At 39.2% G+C, this 20,561-nt stretch overlaps 1 protein-coding gene and 1 long non-coding RNA gene across 2 annotated transcripts in view; one reads left to right on the top strand and one right to left on the bottom strand.

Annotated features, from left to right (window-relative positions):
- Nucleotides 1–20,561, top strand: part of LOC114240534 (uncharacterized) — a 120,751-nt gene that overhangs the window by 56,567 nt on the left and 43,623 nt on the right. The window lies entirely within an intron of this gene.
- On the bottom strand, nucleotides 10,316–11,228 carry LOC149501357 (uncharacterized). The gene is made up of 2 exons (XR_016324328.1): nucleotides 11,086–11,228; nucleotides 10,316–10,700 (listed from the first exon to the last, which is right to left on the bottom strand). It is a non-coding gene; the product is annotated as an uncharacterized LOC149501357 (long non-coding RNA).

Raw genomic sequence — 20,561 nt, 5'->3', positions numbered from 1 at the left:
CTATATTTAGACTCTAATAGATTAGTATCTATAATCGTTAAGGACTTTTTGGCGGGAACGCGGATAGTGAAGTTGTGTGATTTGTTTTATTTTGTCTATTTTATGTTTCTTCAGTTTTAAATGTGTAATAACGGTGGCTTATTAACTGTTTAATATCTGTGATAGTGCACAAATGTGGGAAAATGAAACAGAGCCGCTGGACGTAACTTCTCGGGATCCTCCAAAAAGTCCACTGAAAGAATCTCAGTAAATGACCACCATTTTACTGAGATTATATTTCGTCCCATATCATTTCATTTCATTTTATTTCACTCCATATTATTATTTTTCATTAAAATAAGAATATAAATTAAAATAAGACAAGACTTAAAGGTCTTAGTTACCAGGTCATAAAATCACTTAAAAATGTATATAATCGTAAATACGTCATGTTATACTAGGTAGTCATACTAGTCAATACTAGATTGAAATCTCGAAAGTATCATACTATATTATACTAGGTCATGCCATGGCAATCAATACTAGGTGGCAATCTTGAAAGTTTTATAAAGTTTCTGCTGTTCGACCCTTCAGAAGCAAGTATTAAGCGAAAAAACAATCACATTCGGACCATGCAAATGCGAACAGCTTTATTTTCGGTATCGGTGGCGCATTACTTAACACCTGGTGGGCTGTGAGCTCGTCCACCCATCTACGCAATAATATTTAAAAAAATATGTATAATTAGTCTTTGGGGCCGGATGACCGTGCATGATTGGTTTCAAGCTATTATTATTATTAAATTTGTTCTTTCATCGAACCAAGAAACGAAAATTTTATTAACTAATTACATTTATTCGTCCGTGACCACGATAATTGTGAAGCAACCGATAGATACGTCGGAAAATTTATTATGAAAATTGTAAATTCTAGATTAAAGGCTATACAAGTAGTTTTCATTATCAATACGTGGATGGTACACGTCGAGCGACTAACGACCGTGTAAACATGCAATAACTACACGAGGATCTAAACAGTGGTCACGTGACCGCATTGCAGTAACCACAATGCTTATTACAGACGTTTTGTTGTGGCGTCGCCGTGTTTTTAGTGCGAGAATTTACGTTCCGTCAAACTCGTCGCGAAACTTCGATAATACGTCACTTGGAAACTACGGAATGTAGCCCACAACCATAATATAGTTTACTAGCGATCCGCCCCCGCTTCGCTTCGGAAACATTAAATTTTATTATTGATAGTTGAGTCCCGCGATGCTACCCGCGGTTATTGTCGTACCGCGGATGACGCCGTGGGGCGAAGCTAGTCTAAAAAAAGTAGCCTAAGTTACTCCTTATATCATCAGCTACCTATCAGTGAAAGTCTCCTTTGGGGCTTAAACGACAAAGGGAAGATCTTCCACCGAGCGGGTGATATTGCTCGGTAGACCGACGGTCCGGAATGTTGTTGTTTAGAACTTGTATCTTTATCTTGAAAATGTCGTAAGCGAGATTCAGGCATCTGTCAATTATCTTGAGTTGTATGATGGCTACCCGCCACATCACTTCCCTCCGAGACTGGAGGTCGTGTCATTTTTAGATATCGTTGTCCGTGCTGAGATTAGCTTGCAAGTGCCAGTGTTGCTCGAAGATTGCGGTGAGTCGAAACTGAGCTTGAATGCTGCGTGATTGTCGCCAGTGCTGCTCGAAGTCTGCGGTGAGTCGAGACTGAGCTTGAATGCTGCGTGCGTGTCGCCAGTAGTCCATGTGTGCAGAGCTGCCACGCCGGAGATGTGTGACCCTATGCGTTGATGATCCGGTCGTGGGCTGCGATGAACTGTAGCGGCGTGATGAGGCAGTGAAGTTGCGTGCCGTAGGACCAGGAAGCGCGGTGAGTCGGCTGCGATGGTCCTGTTGAGGCTGCAATGCTGGCTTGCTGTGGGACGACTGTCAATGACGTGCTTTTATCTGCGAGAATGCGGGGATTGTGGTAGCCGAAGTTCATGATGCGCTGATGATGAATCAGAAGGTTGCGTGTTCACATCTCGTCGCAGGTCACCAGTTTGGGAGTCTGAACGACGGACGGAAGATCTTCCACCGAGCGGATGATATTGCTCGGTAGACCGACGGTCCCGTTGTTGTTGTTTAGAACTTGTATATATGCGCTTTATCTTGAAAAAGTCGTAAGCGAGATTCAGGCATCTGTCAATTATCTTGAGTTGTATGATGGCTACCCGCCACATCTCCTATCAGTCAAAATCGGTCCAGACGTTCCAGAGATTATCCGGAACAAACAGAAAGAAAAAAATAAAACAAAAAAAAATTGATATATGTACTGTGGTATACATACTTACGCATTTAAGTAGTAAAAAGTGGTTATTTTATTATTACAAACAGACACCCCGATTTTATTTATTTGAATAGATAAGTTAAACGCGTTTGCAATCTCGCGCCGATCGCGAAAATTGCTTACCTCGCTGCCCGATTCGGAGCGTAATGTTTTTTGAATGCTTTTATGTCCGTCATTTCGGATCCTTTTGATTCATTATCGTTGCTTTTAGGTAACTGAAGCACCGGTCATCGTTGTTGTCGAACCCGTCGCTTGCGACGAAGGGTTCGGCGAGCACATTAATCCACAAACACAGCCTATTGAGTTTCTGACCGGATCTTCTCAGTGGGTCGCGTTTCCGATCCGGTGGTAGATTATGTAAAGCACTGCTCTTGCTAGGGTTAGTGTTAGCAACGTCGTCAGGTTAGAGCCACGTGAGCTCATCCACTCACCCGGTTACGCTACCATAAACCCTTAGGCTACCAGCATAGGTAAGATTTTTTTTTGTAAAAAAGCGTGGATTGCGTTTTTCAGGATCAAAATAAACCTTCTTCTCATATCTGTTCATTAAATATTTATAAGTACTGATACCATGCACCTCACGCTTTTTTTTACAATAAAATATCGTTTTCTTACAATATATTTTTAATTCAAATTTATTAAAATTTATTTTCTATTTTTTAATTGGACTTTCTATAAAAGCGTATTTTATTAGTTTTTTTAAACTATTATTTATTTTTCATTTTTTTGTTGAAATTAATTTTTTTCAATTTCTTTTTAATATTAAATTGTAATCGGTTCTTAATAAGTATACCAAATTTCGAGTTAATCCGACGTTTTGGAGAGGGTCAAAATCATGTTCAAAGATTCCGTTACAAACATACATACGTCTGAAGCTAATAAAAGCGTATAAAAAAATAATAAATGTACTATCAATTACGTATATAACGGCAATGTTAAAGGAACACACAGCCGCCGGGTGACACTCGGTAATATTATGAACGCTTACATAACAAAACTTATGCCATGCAAATTGGTTTTCGAAGACAATTATCGTCTTACATTGCTCAATATATGTGTTCGTATGCTCGGGGATATATTTATAATTATTTCACGATTGGCTATTGCGAACTGTTACTTAATTATGAAATTGAGCCGGAAAAAGTATTAGATTGCTAAGAAGTATCTATCTATACGAGACACAAGCGAACCGCCCGGCTCCGTAGGGCTGCAATGTTGAATTTTCGGTTTTTCTGTTGTGTAATATATATCGACGCTTAAAAGGCAAACGTGACTAAGCGACAATAACTGCTTTATACATAAACGATAAGCAATAACCTTATTCGATGCGCAAAAAATATATATTTCTAGGTCTATTAAAATCATTTCAATGCTACACCTAGATTCGTTAAAATAGATTTTTTTTCAAGTATTTCTACTTTAAATTAGTAACTGTAAAGTTCACGCATTGTCGCTTAGTCAAGTTTGCCTTTCAAGCGTCGATATGTATTATACATATAAACCTTCCTCTTTACTGGTGGTGAGACCTCTTGTGAGTCCGTGCGGGTGGGTACCAACGCCCGGCCTATTTCTGTCGTGAAGCAGTGATGCGTTTCGGTTTGAAGGGTGGGGCAGTCGTCGTTACTATACTTGAGACCTTAGAACTTGTATCTCAAGGTGGTTGGCGCATTTACGTTGTAGATGTCTATGAGCTCCAGTAACCACTTAATACCAGGTGGGCTGTGAGCTCGACCATCCCACTAAGCAATAAAAAAAGTAAAAAAAAGTTGAAAAATTAATTGAATTGCATTATTAATTTTATGTCACTTTGTTTCAGGTAAGAACGACAAATTCCAATAAACCAACAGCAGGTTCTTGTCTCTCACTACTGGAGAACACGTTCTAGCATCATTGATCCATTAAAAGTAACGTAAGTAAATAAAATCCTTGCGTTATATTCCTCAATGCTGAGGGTCGTAACCGCCTTTCTGTATCTCTTTCTCTCGCACGATCTTTCTCCATCTTTTTCTGTCTTTGGCGGTGCGGAGGGACTTGTGAAGTATTAAATTAAGACATTTTTTTTTTTTATAAAAATAGCAATACACGTTTCCCCGTAAATCCTGCTTTTTTCGTACCTGTGCTGGTAACCTTAGAGGGCCATGCCAGCGTAACCTCACGAGTAGGTGAGCTCACGGGGCTATAACCAGAGGACATTGCTAACACTAACCCTAGCAAGAGCGGTGCTTTGCGGAATCTATCACCGGATCGGAAACGCGACTCACTGAGAAGATCCGGCGAGAAACTCAGTGGGCTGTTGTGTCTGAGGCTTAATTTGCTCGCCGAACCCTTCGGCGCAAGCGATGGGTTCAGCCTGTGACCGGTGCTTGAGGGACATAAAAGGATCGACAGTGGATGGACAGGATCCGAAATTACGTCTTTAAGTTCAGGATCGCTTCTCTTCGAACGATATTGACTGATTGACTTCTCTCAAGCGATTTCACTGGTCTAGTGAAGAGTCGCTTCGAGTACAGGACGATAAACGATATTAAGTTTAGAGTTTCTCAGACCGAAATGTCTCGGCGGATCAAAGGCCGCGCTGATGTATCACGACTCGCCCTTTCACTTTCGCGGAGCGACCGGTTCCGACGCGCCGTGCTCATCATAACATTAACAATATACGAATCTATATATTAATACGTGAAGAAAAAACTTTGTACCCCCTTTTACGAAAATTGCGCGGACGGAGGATTGTGAAATTTCCCACACTTATAGAGAACTAGCGGCCCGCTCTGGCTCCGCTCGGGTGTTTAACAAAAATTTCAACGATATTTAAAGTTGTTTTTTTTAAATAAAAGAACACTTATTTCGGCATAACTATAATAGTCAGACATATGCTGTCGCGACACTTTTTGTAAATAATAATGTGTTCTACAAAGTCGTAGTACATTCTTTTATTCTATCATCAATTGTTTTCGCAGGGCACGTGATGTAAAGCATATTTTAGGTAATTTTTTTACACCTTGGGTTACATTATAGGAGTTTTAGTAAGGATCCCTAATCTTTTCAAAAAGTATTGTAGCCTATGTCACTCGGGAATAGTGTAGCTTCCAAACAGTGAAAGAATTTTTCAAATCGGTTCAGTAGTTTCGGAGCCTATTCAATACAAACAAACAAACAAATCTTTCCTCTTTATAATTATATATAATATAGCGACCCGCCCTCGCTTCGCTTCGGAAACATTAAAATACACATGAAACCAAAAAAAAAAATTAAAAAAGGTAGCCTATGTTCATCAGGGACAATTTCGGCTTCTAATGGAAAAATAATTTTTTAAATCGGTCCAGTAGTTTCGGAGCCTATTCGAAACAAACAAACAAACAAATCTTTCCTCTTTATAATATTATATTATATATAATATATAATATAATATTATTATAAGTATAGATATAATAAATATATGTACAAAATTTCGTTTAAAGTTTTTATCGTTAATGCGGTGCTAAAGAAACCTTCCCGAAGTTTCGAATTGGGATATGAAGTGTTGGGTATAAAGTCCCGTGTGTGCGAAACCGCGCTATGAGACTAGAAGCCAGTACAAAAAGAAGAGTAATTATTCTGAATGAAACATCTCAACTATGTCTGATGTATATACTTATTATACATAAATAATAAGCAGTAAAATTTCGGTTATTCCCATATATCCTCTGTTTATAGTGCACTATGTAATTTTTGTTTAATAATTTAAAACAAATATTTCGTTAACGTGAAATACCGTGTTATGGAAGGGCTACGTGTACTGAGCCTTTTTTTTAATTTTATTATTTTATAATTTTAGCTCAATATTATAATATTATAGTATCGACGGATAACTTTTAAGTCGTTCGCGACCATTAAACTGTAAACAAAACGTCTGAAACAATATAATGACAATTAAAAACCTGATATTATAAACCGTTACAGTACTTTTTATTATGTAACATTAAAATTATTTCAGATATCGATTAAATACTCCTCAAACGAGGCTTGTGGAGAGTATTAAATGGTGGGCAGCGGCTTGGCTCTGCCCCTGGTATTGCTGAAGTCCATGGGCGACGGTAACCACTCACCATCAGATGGGACAACACATCGGGAGTGTTTTCGTGCGTTCCCACTGACAATGCTTGTAACGTACCTTGGATTGACTACTAAGCCTAGGACGCTTGCCTATTTCTGTCGTGAAGCAGTAATGCGTTTCGGTTTGAAGGGTGGGGCAGCCGTTGTACTGTAAAAACTGAGACCTTAGAACTCATGTCTAAAGATGAGTAGCGGTATTAACGTTTTAGATATCTTTAGGCTCTAGTAAGCACATAACAGCAGGTGGGCCGCGAGCCATCTAAGCAATAGATAAAAAAAATGATCTTACCTTCTCAATGTATCTCGATTGCTACGATTTCTCTTCAAACGAGGTTTGACACTTACACGTCACATGGCCGACGGTGATCATTTTGTGCTCATCTCGCGAAGTAGGTACCTCTGATTCGCCGAAACTAGAGGCCTACTTTAAATCAATGGGTCTATACGAGAAACCTTCCCTTAGTTACTAACAACAATTCCATGTTAACCTCATGAACGTGAACAAGAAAATCCGATGATAAGGATATCTTCTATTTACTGGTGGTAGGACCTCTTGTGAGTCCGCACGGGTATGTACCACCACCCTGCCTATTTCTGCCGTGAAGCAGTAATGCGTTTCGTTTTGAAGGGTGGGGCAGCTGTTGTAACTATACTTGAGACCTTAGAACTTATATCTCAAGGTGGGTGGCGCATTTACGTTACAGATGTCTATGTGTTCCAGTAACCACTTAACACCAGGTGAGTTGTGATTTTGTCCACCCATCTAAGCAATAAAAAAAAATCGTGATTTTTATTCCCCTTGTAGGTAGACGAGTTACCGTCGCCCATGGACTTCAGCAAAGCTAAGCCGCTGCCTAAACCACCCTTTAAACCGCCTTGGCGTATATAAGGTGGTCACTTTAATAGGCAAACCAAAGCCGGTCGTCTTGAGACATGAGGTCGCTGTTCCGTAAAAAAATCCATTAGCTCAGTGAAATCTCGCGGCGTCTCCAGCCCACAGGTAGTTGTTCGGATGTCGTCGCGCAGGTTTTAGTGGCTTCGGGCGCTTTGACGAAACGAAAGTGGCGGATCGTGTGCTTCAAACACGGAATAGAACTCGACAAAACACTAGCACTGGTTGTGTACAGCTCTAACCGCTTTTATCTATCGCGACCGCGGATAAAAATAACCCTTAAATTTATTGAATGAATTTACGTGCAAAACAAAAGCTATATCGTTCATAATGTACCATTTAATGAATCGTCTAGAAGCTTTACTTAAAAAACAGACTGTTAAAATAATTGTGAAGCACTTGAAAATCGAATGTAACAATTTAAAAGATTTAAAAAAAAACTTTTTTCGCGAGTCGTAGGTCAGATGTAATTAAAACTACTTTTAAGGTTTAATCTCGTGTTTATAATTATTGTTATTAATATGTCATGCAGGTGACTAGGAGATGTATGGAAATGGTAGTGCAAGGTAGAGGGGGAAGAGGTCGACCGAAGAAGACATCGATGGAATATGTGAATGACGATATGAGAGAAAGAGAGGAGTGAGTGTTTATAAGACGGCTGATAGAAAAGAATGGAATAGAAAAATTCGCTGTGCCGACCTCACCTAGTGCGTAGAAATTCTAGAGGAGGGACAAAATTATAGAAAAAATGCATTTTGTAACAAAGCTTTTTAATAAACAATACCTTTTACTATTACGCCTTGATAGGTGTGTGAGACGTGAGGCGTGTGATAGATAGGTGAAAATAATGTTTTTTTTTTTCAATAAATAAACTAATACCTGTGACAGACTGGCGAGATAATTATAATGATGGCAAGTTAATTTTGAGATAATGAAAGCTCAAAACACCCCTGACGAATTGGAGCTTTCATTAAAAATTCGAAGATTTTCAATTATAAACGTCAGATTTTATTTTACGCGCCAAAATGCTGACTAGAATATTTAGGATGGATGGACTCTCGGCGGGCCGGATTAAATACTATATTAAATAAATATCTTATCTATTAGCAGAAGAGTTTCATGCATTCCTCATGCAATTCTTCATCTACCGGCAAACGCTTAACAATTTTTTCACATACCAACACAACTAATTAAATTCCGTGTTCTTATTTGTAAAACGTTATGAAAACATTTAATTACACGCGCACGACGTAATGCAAGTCGCGATGTACGTTGTAACGGCTCTAGATTGTTCTGATAAATAATATTACTCGTCTTACTTACGTAAGTTTGGGGAAGTGCGCGTGGATACCACAACAGAGAAACTTTTTTTTTTTTTCCTACCTAGGCTCATAGCCTTAGGGGCTATTTCAGCGTAATCCTAACGTTTGTAGGTGAGCTCACGGGGCTCAAACCTAATGACGTTGCTAACACGAACCCTAGCAAGAGCCGTGCTTCGCAGAATCTACCACCGGATCGGAAACGCGACCCACTGAGAAGATCCGGCGAGAAACTCAGTGTGTCTGAAAGGCAACAGAGAAACAAATAGAGAGATAGTATATACTTTATCGCGCATCAAAACATAGCTAAGTTTGAGAATCAGTTAACAGATGGGCATAATTGCACAAAAGGCTAAATGACTTGTAAATAACTACCATGATGAATGAACAACATCGCTTAATAAAAATAAAAACCCGCTTAACAAATTAACTGCCGCGTAGGTCACCAGTGCCCTACGCGGCGCACTGAAGTAATTATGTCGATTTCTCTCTTCGATCTTTTTACTAAAGCTCCGAAATATCTAGTAGACCCTGGGAGATACGAATACTTAGAATTAATCGATTTCTAAGAGATCTAAAAGACTAAAACACACATTAACAAACAAAGTAAGCCAATGTTAGGCAATCCAGGCGCTTAGTAACAGTAATCGACATAATTACTTCAGTGCGCCCTGCGTAGGGCACGGGTGACCTACATAGCAGTCAACGTATCAATACGCTTTTTTTTCCTACCTAAGCTTAAGCCTTAGAGGGTTATGCCAGCGTAACCTGACGAGTGGATGAGCTCATCCTCGTGAGCCCCCTCTAACCAAAGGACATTGCTAACACTGGCCCTAGCAAGAGCCGTGCTTCGCAGAATCTACTACCGGATCGGAAAAGCGACTCACTGAGAACACCTGGCGAGAAACTCAGCGGGCTGCGTCTGTGGGTTTTAATACGCGTTGTAACTTGTAACGTTGTAACTCCCAATATTGGAAGGGGGAGCTTTCTGCCCCGAATGTATTTCGCGTTCACACTTTAAAGACAATTGAAACATTCTCTAGATCGAAGTTTAGTCTACGGGCTCCGGTATTTGAATATCAGATGGAAACAAAAAGAAAAGGATTATACACTTACTCGATTACTTTTTATTCCAATACTAGCCCGCCCTCGCTTCCCTTCGGAAACTGTAATTTATTATTGATTTCTCCACTATTTAATGGATGTTATTAAACATATAAACCTTCCTCTTCAATCACTCGTATCTATTAAAGAAAACCGCATCAAAATCCGTTGCGTAGTTTTAAAGATTTAAGCACACATAGGGATATAGGGACAGAGAAAGCGACTTTGTTTTATACTATGTAGTGATAATTCGGGTAGACATTTAAAACATACCTATGTAATGCCAAATATATACCGAGCAGTAAAAACGAGTATCGAAAAAAATATTTAATTACATAACATCGATTACTTTCGCATTATAGAATGTGAACGGTCTGCGGAGTGTTTTTGCAAAGCATTTTCTGTTTTACTCCTAAAGTTTTAAGGCCGGTATTTGTTTGCTTATTTGTACAGACTGTCAAAATGACACGATGCGACATTAAATGGGCGGTGCTGTATTGATGTATCGCCTCGACCACCTTGTAGACAGTATTCCGGTTTAGTGAATGTAAAACGTATACGAATTTTAATATACAGGGTGGCCCATAAGTCCTTTGAAAAGTAAAATTTGAATAAAACGAACAGGGCGCGCGTGAGCGGTGCAGGGGAAGCGGGGGGAGTAACTTCGGTTTCTGGGAATTTAGTCGCGATGGAGCGTTTTACCGGAGCGGACCGTGCGTTTTGTGTGCGCGAGTTTTATAAAAACGACAATTCGGCAACCGTTGCGCGGCGTAAATTTCGAGAACACAAAGGTTTACACAACTTTGACGACACTCCAACTCTTCAAACGATTAAGAACTGGGTTGCTAAGTTCGAGGAGACCGGTTCGACGTTAGATAAACCGCGGTTGGGTCGCCCAAGGACGTCACGTACGGAACAAAACATAGACACAGTGACACAGTCTATTCGCGAAAATCCGACACAGTCAACTCGTAAGCGCGCCAGAGCATTAAACGTATCCAGGACATCGTTACAACGGATTTTGAAGAAAGATTTACATATGCACCCTTACAAAATTCAGTTGGTTCCAGAATTAAAGGAAACTGACGGTATTCAAAGACAAAATTATGCGAATGAAATGTTGAATCGGTTTACTTCCTTCAATAACATAATGTTCTCTGACGAGGCTCATTTCCATCTTAACGGGCATGTTAGTAAACAAAATTGCCGCTATTGGAGCCCCATCAATCCAAAACTTAAGCATCAGAAGCCCTTACATAGTCCGAAAGTGACTGTTTGGGCCGCTATGTCAGCCCATGGTATCCTAGGGCCTTACTTCTTTGAGGATGGCAGAGGGCGCGCAGTTACTGTTACGTCGGAGCGATATGTGGCTATGATCGAAGAGTTTTTCATACCAGAATTGCAAAACTTTTCAGGCTTTAATGCCAGGACGTGGTTTCAACAGGATGGGGCCACTTCTCACACCTCTAACATTGCTATGCCCGTTATCCGTCAACTTTTTCCTGACAAAGTTATCTCTAAGAGAGGAGACATTTCCTGGCCTCCACGTAGTCCAGATCTGACCCCGATGGATTTTTTTTTGTGGGGCTACCTTAAGGCTAAAGTATACGACACAAACCCGCGGTCAATTGAGGCCATAAAAGAAAACATCCGCAGAGAAATGACAAGCATTTCAGCAGTGACGTGCCGCGCAGTCATCGACAATTTTAGACGTCGTTTGCAAGAGTGCCGTGATCGCAACGGATTACATTTAGGAGATGTTATTTTCAAAAAATAATTCCCGTTTTTTAAGCTTTTTATGTAAATAAAAATTTAATTCATAATGTAATTAGTTTTATTTTAATAAATTTTTTTTCATATCGAAGGACTTATGGGCCACCCTGTATAATATAATATAATTACAATTTGAAGCGAAATTAATAGGAAAACATCACGACCGTTCTCAGTGGGTCGCGTTTCCGACGCGGTGGTAGATTCTGCGAAGCACTGCTTTTGTTAGGGCTAGTGTTAGCAACGTCCACAGGTTAACGCCCCGAGTGCTCACCTACACGCTAGGGTAATGCTGATATAGCCTCTCAAGGCTATCAGCATAGGTAGGAAAAAGAAAAAAAATCACGACCGTTAACAGTAATACGAACTTAGCTATTTTTTTGTGTACTGGATAGCTAGGTCCGGTCCGATATTAAGAAGTCACAGTAGAGATAAAGTCGAAATATCAGTTGTGTGATGTAACAGACATATGCCTCACTCTTCCAATGGGAAAGCTATTTGCTTTTCGGTAGATATAGGAAAGATAGCGGTACCTACGCGAATGGGCTTACAATGCGACCTTACTATCAGTGACCGCTATTAGCGAATTAATCTCCTGTGCATAGTTTTGTACGTGTGCTTTCACTTTTGTACTATTTTTACTGTGTTAAAGAAAAATCTTTAGGTGGCTGAAAATAAAAACATAGAAATTCTTTCGTAAAAATACGTGGCAGCTAATACTTTAAAAATGGATGTGATGAGTGGGAGAGCAAGAGGAACATCTCGCTATCTCCCTCGCCCACAAGCACTCTAATGTAAACAGTTATACAAAGAACTACGTTATAATTGAGAGGATAAATATTTCATTTTGATTCTCATTAAAAATTTAATCAATATTGTCATGAAAATCAAACTAACTAATTAATTAACTTTAAAAGTTATTGAATAGTCGCAAGGTATTTTTCATACTACCTTCCTTTCTTTCCGCTATAGTCTTATTAAGGTTTTTTATCGAATCAGTTTGAACGTTAATAAAATTATTCTTAATTTGAATATCGAATCGTAATGAACTCTCTACATCTGCGTCTGTTGCATAAGTTCGGCCATTTTTTTTTTTTTTTTTTCTGACGTAACCAAAACGATCCTGTTTAGTGGATCGGAAGTTAAGAGCCGTACATACATTATGCATGTAAACGATTATATTTTTAAACAACTCCAAAAACGTAAGAGGAAACAATTATAACTACTTTTACGGTTTAATTTCGCATTTATTATTATCATTTTATTAATGCGACATTTCGAATATCATAATGAAATAAATAAATAAATATTTACTAACAATCACGCCACGTTAACTGGTACCGTGATAAGTTCGTTAAGAACTTGTGTTACAGGTACCAGATAACGGAAATAAATGTAAGATTTTTATTATACACATACATATATTTAATATACATCCATAACCCTGGAAAAGACATTTATATTTATCATACAAATATCTTCCCTTGGCGGGATTCGAACCCGCGACCCCCTTGTCAAGTGACCATGTCACTTACCACTACACCAGACGGCCGTTTATTACAGTTATTACAATTATACAGTTTTTGTCGTCTCGAGCGATCAAAGTGTTATTCACCGAAATTTGAATTGGCACAATACTCGAAATTCGAATGAAAACATTCCAAAACATCGGAAATTAATTAATTAACTATTCATTAATGGTACTTTAGGGCAGATGATATTCTCATATTGTCTTAAAAATAACTTGCATTTTGCGTGCGGATAGAAATGACGTATTTGATCCGCGAATCTGTTGTTAGGCTTCGAATGGTGGACTGGCCGTTAAATAATAAATTAAATTTTAATACAATTCAGATAACGACATGCTGTAATCACTTAGCCGATTCAGAGCACGCAAAGAATGCTTCTATGTTCGTTCTAGTTTCGTTTTATTCAAGCTAAGATTTGCGGTTTAATTTGTAATCTAATATTTATGAATTCCAACTCATGAATTATATTGTAATGAGATTGTGTAACTGATATATAAATAAAATTCGTTTATGAATTATTTATACATAACTACATGTGTATCAGATTAGAATGTTCGCAGCTTTCGCGGTGTCATGTACAAAATACACGTAATGTTCGCTCAACGTATTTTGTGGTTTATCCGGTTTAATGTAGTTTTGTAGGCAGCGGCTTGGCTCTGCCCCTGGCATTGCTGAAGTCAATGGGCAACGGTAACCACTCACCATCAGGTGGGCCGTATGCTCGTCTGCCTACAAGGGCAATAAAAAAAATATTTAAATTTTAAAATTTGGAAAAAATATAACAAAAGAATTCCTTCGGTGGAAAGCTTTGGAGGAAGAGGTAGGCCGAAGAAAAAATGGATGGATTGTGTGAAAAGTGATATGTGTAAGAGGGGAGTGAGCGAAGAAATGGTATACGATAGAGTAGTATGGAAGGAGAAAACATGTTGCGCCAACCCCAGGGGGCTGGTAGAAGGGCAGAAGAACGAGTGATGACGAAAAAACTTCTTCGGATATTTGAATGGAGTAAATAATTTCATTAAAAACATCGAGCTGTTGATGCTAATCTATATCTTCTTCTATATATATATCTATACTAATATTATAAAGAGGAAAGATTTGTTTGTTTGTTTGTTTCGAATAGGCTCCGAAACTACTGGACCGATTTGAAAAATTCTTTTTCCATTAGAAGCCGACATTGTCCCTGATGAACATAGGCTACATTTTTTTTGTTTTTTTTTTGTTTCATGTGTGTTTTAATGTTTCCGAAGCGAAGCGAGGGCGGGTCGCTAGTATATATATAAAAATGAATTGCTGTTCGTTAGTCTCACTTAAAACTCGAGAACGGCTGGACCGATTTGGCTAATTTTGATCTTGAATTATTTGTAGAAATCCAGAGAAAGTTTAAAAGGTAGATAAATATGAAAATGCTCGGAATTATATGAAAACAAACAATTTTGTTTTCCCTTTGATGTGTCCCCCGTCGGACGGATTCCTTTTGTTTGTTTTAAGTTTATATTATACAAAAGTTTAGGTCTTTTATTTATCGATTGTGGCACTACGAAGTCTGCCGGGTCAGCTAGTACCTAATAAAATTCGCCTTTCAATACGAAAACAAATGCAGCGTAAGCGGAATGTCGCTTATTAAGCCTCTCGATATGGGTCCTATTGTTCATCGATAAGGAAGTACAAAAGCACAACCCAATGTTATTGATTATAACCGTCAGATAATAAAAAGCTGACTTCCTTATCTCTTACCGATTCATAGAAATACTCTCGTCAAATCGATGATAACGTAATCAAAGATTCATAAAACGATAATCGATAATGACGATTGCGCGTGGTCCCGATATCGATATATTATCGGCACGTTTCAATATATAACACAATTATAGATGTGATTATATTGACGATAAACGCTACCACTGTTTATGTATGCTCCTAAAAAATAATATTACGATTTGATCTCGCGTTAGTAGTTAGCATTATATTATCACAGAACGTCATTGAAGTCGTCGTGGCCTAAAGGATAAGACGTCCGGTGCATTCATGTTTTTTATTTTTTTATTACTTATATGGGTGGACGAGCTCACAGCCCACCTGGTGCTAAGTGGTTACTGGAGCCCATAGACATTTACAACGTAAATGCGGCCACCCACCTTGAGATATAAGTTCTAAGGTCGCAATATAGTTACAACGGCTGCCCCACCCTTCAAGCCGAAATGCATTACTGCTTCACGGCAGAAATAGGCGGAGTGGTGGTACCTACCTACCCGTGCGGACTCACATGAGGTCCTCCACCTCCACCAGTAATTACCCAAATTATAATTTTGCGGGTCGAAAAAACGAATGATGACGTCATTTGTGGGCAAACAAAGATTAAATGCATTTGTTTAAAAATACTGGTAGACTAGCTTACATTGAAAATTAGTTTTCTGTAATCAGTTAGCCTATTTTATTTATAGAAAAAGGTCAATGCCCATTGCTGTCTCTTACATGAAACAAGGCTCAAAGATGTTGCCTTAAAACTCTACAGATATAATGAAACGTTTTTTGCCACTGTTAGCATACTCTGGATGACCATTGCTCGTGGGCATTGTCTACAACCGAGGATTCTCAAAATATAATATGCTTTGTGGCTTCAAATTGCTAATGATTTAAAGCATTCGATATTTGTGCGCGCGTGTTGCATGCGAGGTTCTTGACACGCGGTAAACTGGCCGGGAAATAACGCAATTTTGTTTGATTGAAATCGATTTTACCACAGTTGATAACCCGAACGGTTACACCGCCCCTTTGATCTTTAGTGTCATTTTAACACGGTACCATTGTCGCCATAATCGGACACTAAAAGCATGATTGTCACTGTTAGAAAATTTAATGCTTACAAAGTAAATCGGACCCGTTCCTGCTTGAAAGGTGGGGCGTTACGTAACACATGTGCGACTATGATTTAATGTTTCTGGGTTTGCTACTAGCATTAGTCATTTAGAGCGTTGAGTCTCTATATCGAGCAAGGATTAATAAGACAGGTGTTCAGTTAAGTGACTAAAATATATTTGGATTACAACCTAACGTCGACAGCCCGACAATCCCGAGATTGACGTAGCATCACTGCAATGTAATTATCGCTAACACATACATATTAATAAATCCTATGGGAACATTAATGGTACCTACATCTTCCTTCTCTTTTTAAAAATAAAAAAAATGAACTTACCAAGGATGCGGACACATCCCATAGGGAAGATAAGTTGGAAAAGTTCGTGATATTCACGTTACATATTAATAGATGCTATGGGAACATTTGTGGTCCCTACAAGAGCAATAAAAGCCGCTTATTCTTCTTCAGATCAGTGCGTTATCGCGGCTTATCTCGTTTGAAGTTGTTACTGGATCACAACGTGGATCCCGCGAGCGTTGAGACATAAAGTCTCAACTCGAGCGAAGTAGTAATAGGTAGGATGGTTGTGCCACCACGTGCAGGCTTACAATACGCTCTGCTTCCAGAAATGCCAGCTGGCGATCTAAATGGCGCTGCAGTTCATTCTCCTGTCAATCCCATACCCACGGGAAGAAATAACTACGAGTTAATTTAGGCCACCCACACAAAATCTTGAAGCAGTTGTCCTACTATATAAATTAAAAGTCAAATTAGAATTTGATAAAATTAACGTACACATTGTATTATTAATATTATCTCGCACCTGAAGCTGATAATATTTGACAGAGTAATAAAAGTATATGTGAGAACAATGAGGAACAATTTCTAAAGCATCCGATCGAAGTGTCAAGGCTGTTAACATCATAATAGATCGGATCTCATTATCGTTGATTTGTAGTGATGTGGAGTTGTGTATCGATAAATTTGACATATACTGTTTAGTGACAGCTCTATCGATGTAAATGTTTTGTTTAGTAAAAGAGGTTAGGAAAATTGAATATAGGTAAAAATACAAAATAAAATATTCGGTAAATATTGACCGACTGACTCGGTGGTGCAGCAGTTAGCGACCCCGACTGTTGCGCTGAGGGTCGTGGGTTCGATTCCCACAGCGGATAAACATTCATGCGATGAACAAGTTTCTTGCTCTTTGTATAGGTAATTATTAACTATATATATCCGGTCATCGTTCTCGTCGAACCAGTCGCTTGCGACGAAGGGCTCGACGAGTAAATTAACCCTCAGACACAGCCCACTGAGTTTCTCGCCGGATCTTCTCAGTGGGGCGCGCTTCAGATCCGGTGGTAGATTCTGCGAAGCACGGCTCTTGCTAGAGTTCGTGTTAGCAACGTCGCCAGGTTTCAGCCACGTGAGCTCACCTACTAGTTAAGGTTGCGCTGAAATAGCCTGTTAAGGGTCTCAGCTAGGTAGGAAAAAAAACTATATGTATATATCTAAATATGTATAAGTACGTATATCAGTCTGGTCCTTCTAATACAGCGAATTCTAATTTGGGGCCGCTTCACCGTTATTCTCGTTATTTATATATAAATTAAGAGGTTAATTGTTATGCCTCCACTCAAAAAAAATTGCATAAGTAATCGACAAAAAAATCGATTTTATATAATTTTTACAGTGCATCCTTATCACGGATGTCGGCATCCAAAGAAAGTAATATAGGCCCACAAAAACTAAATCGAAACTTTCAATTTCGTTTTATTGTCGTGTCGCCATATTGAAAAACTAATCTTTTTATCGATGTGAGAGCACGGAAACAGGCAAAGAAATACAATCCATTGTGCCTAGATGCTCTTTTTCTTTTTCATTCCACTTCTGTTCATTGTGTTGGAAAAAAAAATACTGTTTACAAAACGTAAAATGTGTCAAACGATTGTATTATCGAACAAAAGATGGTTTGTTTTTTTTGCCTGAAATAAAACATTGAAACAAGAGTAATCTGTGTTTAAAAATTATATTGATATTACGTATACTGCACTTATGGTAAAAATTTATATTATTTTATTCTTTTGATAATACCTTTGTATCCTATAAAGAATACTCCACTTTCCAAAGGTAGGACGTATTCATAATAATTTTATAGCTTTACAAAATACCTACCCTTCCGATGACATTGTTTACACAATCAAAGAAAAAATATATAAATATATTTTATTGCTCTTGTAGGCAGTAGATGGTGAGTGGTTACCGTCGCCCATGGACTTCGGCAATGCCAGGGGCAGAGCCAAGCCGCTGCCTACCGCTTAATACTCTTCACAAGCCTCGTTTGAAGAAGGACATGTCATAGCGCTCGGGAAACACCGTAGAGGGGAGTTCATTCCATAGCCCTGTGGTACGTGGTAAAAAAGATGTTTGGAAACGCATTGTCGATTAACTCAGCGGTTCCAGATAATATGGATGAACTCTACTCCGATGGCGGGAGGTTCGATGATAGAAAGGAGATGAGGGGATCATCTCAAACAATTCCTCAGAGCACAAGATAATGTGACTAATTAAATTATAAAACTGATATTATTCAAATTTAAAACGGTATTATTTATATTACACTGATTAATTTTATATGTTACTAGCGACCCGCCCTCGCTTCACTTCGGAAACTGTAATTTATTATTGATTTCTCCACTATTTAATGGATGTTATTATACATATAAATCTTCCTCTTCAATCACTCTATCTATTAAAAAAAACCGCATCAAAATCCGTTGCGTAGTTTTAAAGATTTAAGCATACATAGGGATATAGGGACAGAGAAAGCGACTTTGTTTTTTTTATTGCTTAGTTGTGTGGACGAGCTCACAGCCCACCTGGTGTTAAGTGGTTACTGGAGCCCATAGACATCTACAACGTAAATGCGCCACACACCTTGATATATAAGTTCTAAGGCCTCAGTATAGTTACAACGGCTGCCTTACCCCTCAAACCGAAACGCATTACTGCTTCATGGCAGAAACAGGAGGGGCGGTGGTACCTACCCGTGCGGACTCACAAATTTTTTTTTTTTTTATTGCCCTTGTAGGCAGACGAGCATACGGCCCACCTGATGGTGAGTGGTTACCGTCGCCCATGGACTTCAGCAATGCCAGGGGCAGAGCCAAGCCGCTGCCTACCGCTTAATACTCTCCACAAGCCTCGTTTGAAGAAGGACATGTCATAGCGCTCGGGAAACACCGTGGAGGGGAGCTCATTCCATAGCCGGATGGTACGTGGCAAAAAAGACCTCTGGAAACGCACTGTGGATGACCGCAGTGGCTCCAGGTAGTATGGATGAACTCTACTCCGGTGGCGGGAGGTGCGATGGTAAAAACGAGATGCCGGTATCATCTCGAACAATTCCTCAGAGCACTCCCCATGGAACATACGGTACAAAATACAGAGGGAACCGAAGTCCCTCCGCAGACCCAGAGGTTCCAAACGATCCGTGAGACCGGGATTATCGACAATCCGAATGGCCCTCCTCTGTATGGAGTCAAATGGAAGAAGCTGGTATTTGGGAGCCCCGGCCCAGAGATGGGAGCAGTACTCCACGCGAGGCCGGACTTGTGCTTTATAAAGCAAAAGCCTTTGTCCAGGCGTGAAGTACCGCTTCGCTCTGTTGAGGACTCCCAGCATTTTGGACGCCAACTTGGCTTTGCACAAGAGGTCCTACCACCAGTAAAGTTATACTATGTAGTTATTAAATTATTAAAACATGAAATTCGATTGAATACGAAAGTCGGTAGCCCTAACTTAAATGCCTATCTATCATCGGCTACATCATTTCGCCAGATCGTACTATAGCGCTGACATTTACGATCGATTCGCTCAGCTTCCTAGTTCCACGCTCGCAACGATTACCGTCCTACTATCGCATTATTCGAACGGTAATGACTTCTTGTATGGGGAATCTAACAGAAATAAAGTGAGAATTCTCCTACATTCACCCACGGAAGCCAGTTTTGGAAATACCGTTTCGGAAAGCATACATAACAAACACAAACACACATTGTGTAATTCGACCATGTTTTAGTCCAAAATAACCTTCGTTACTATAATTAAAAGATAACTTTGGACACAGGCGATTGCATGCAGCAGAGATGCGAATGTTGCGATGGATGTGTGGAGTAACGAGAATGGATAGAATACGGAATGAATATGTTAGAGGAAGTCTGAAAGTGGCACCTGTGACAGAGAAGCTGAGGAGTGCACGTTTGGGATGGTATGGACATGTGATGAGACGGAATGAAAATGAGGTTGTTAAGAGAGTGTTAACTATGAATGTGGAAGGATTTAGAGGAAGAGGTAGACCTAAGAAGAAATGGATGGATTGTGTGAAAGACGATATGGGTAGGAGTGGAGTGAGCGAAGAAATGGTATATGATAGAAGAGTATGGAAGGAGAAAACATGTTGCGCCGACCCCAGGTGACTGGGAGAAGGGCAGGATAATGATAACTTTGGACACAAGATCACTTGACTCCAAATTAGGATTCTATACGCGATTCGAATAACCTATTAATATACACTTAAATACTTGAAATATATACGTATTTAGTTAATTAAAGTTCAGAAAAAATTAGTTATTACCAAAAAAGAAGTACATAGGAATGGAAAT

This window comes from Bombyx mandarina, chromosome 16, assembly GCF_030267445.1.
Source record: "Bombyx mandarina strain Sakado chromosome 16, ASM3026744v2".
Lineage (NCBI taxonomy): Eukaryota > Metazoa > Arthropoda > Insecta > Lepidoptera > Bombycidae > Bombyx > Bombyx mandarina.
Note: the sequence above shows the minus strand (reverse complement) of the source record. Positions and strands in the feature narration are given on the sequence as shown.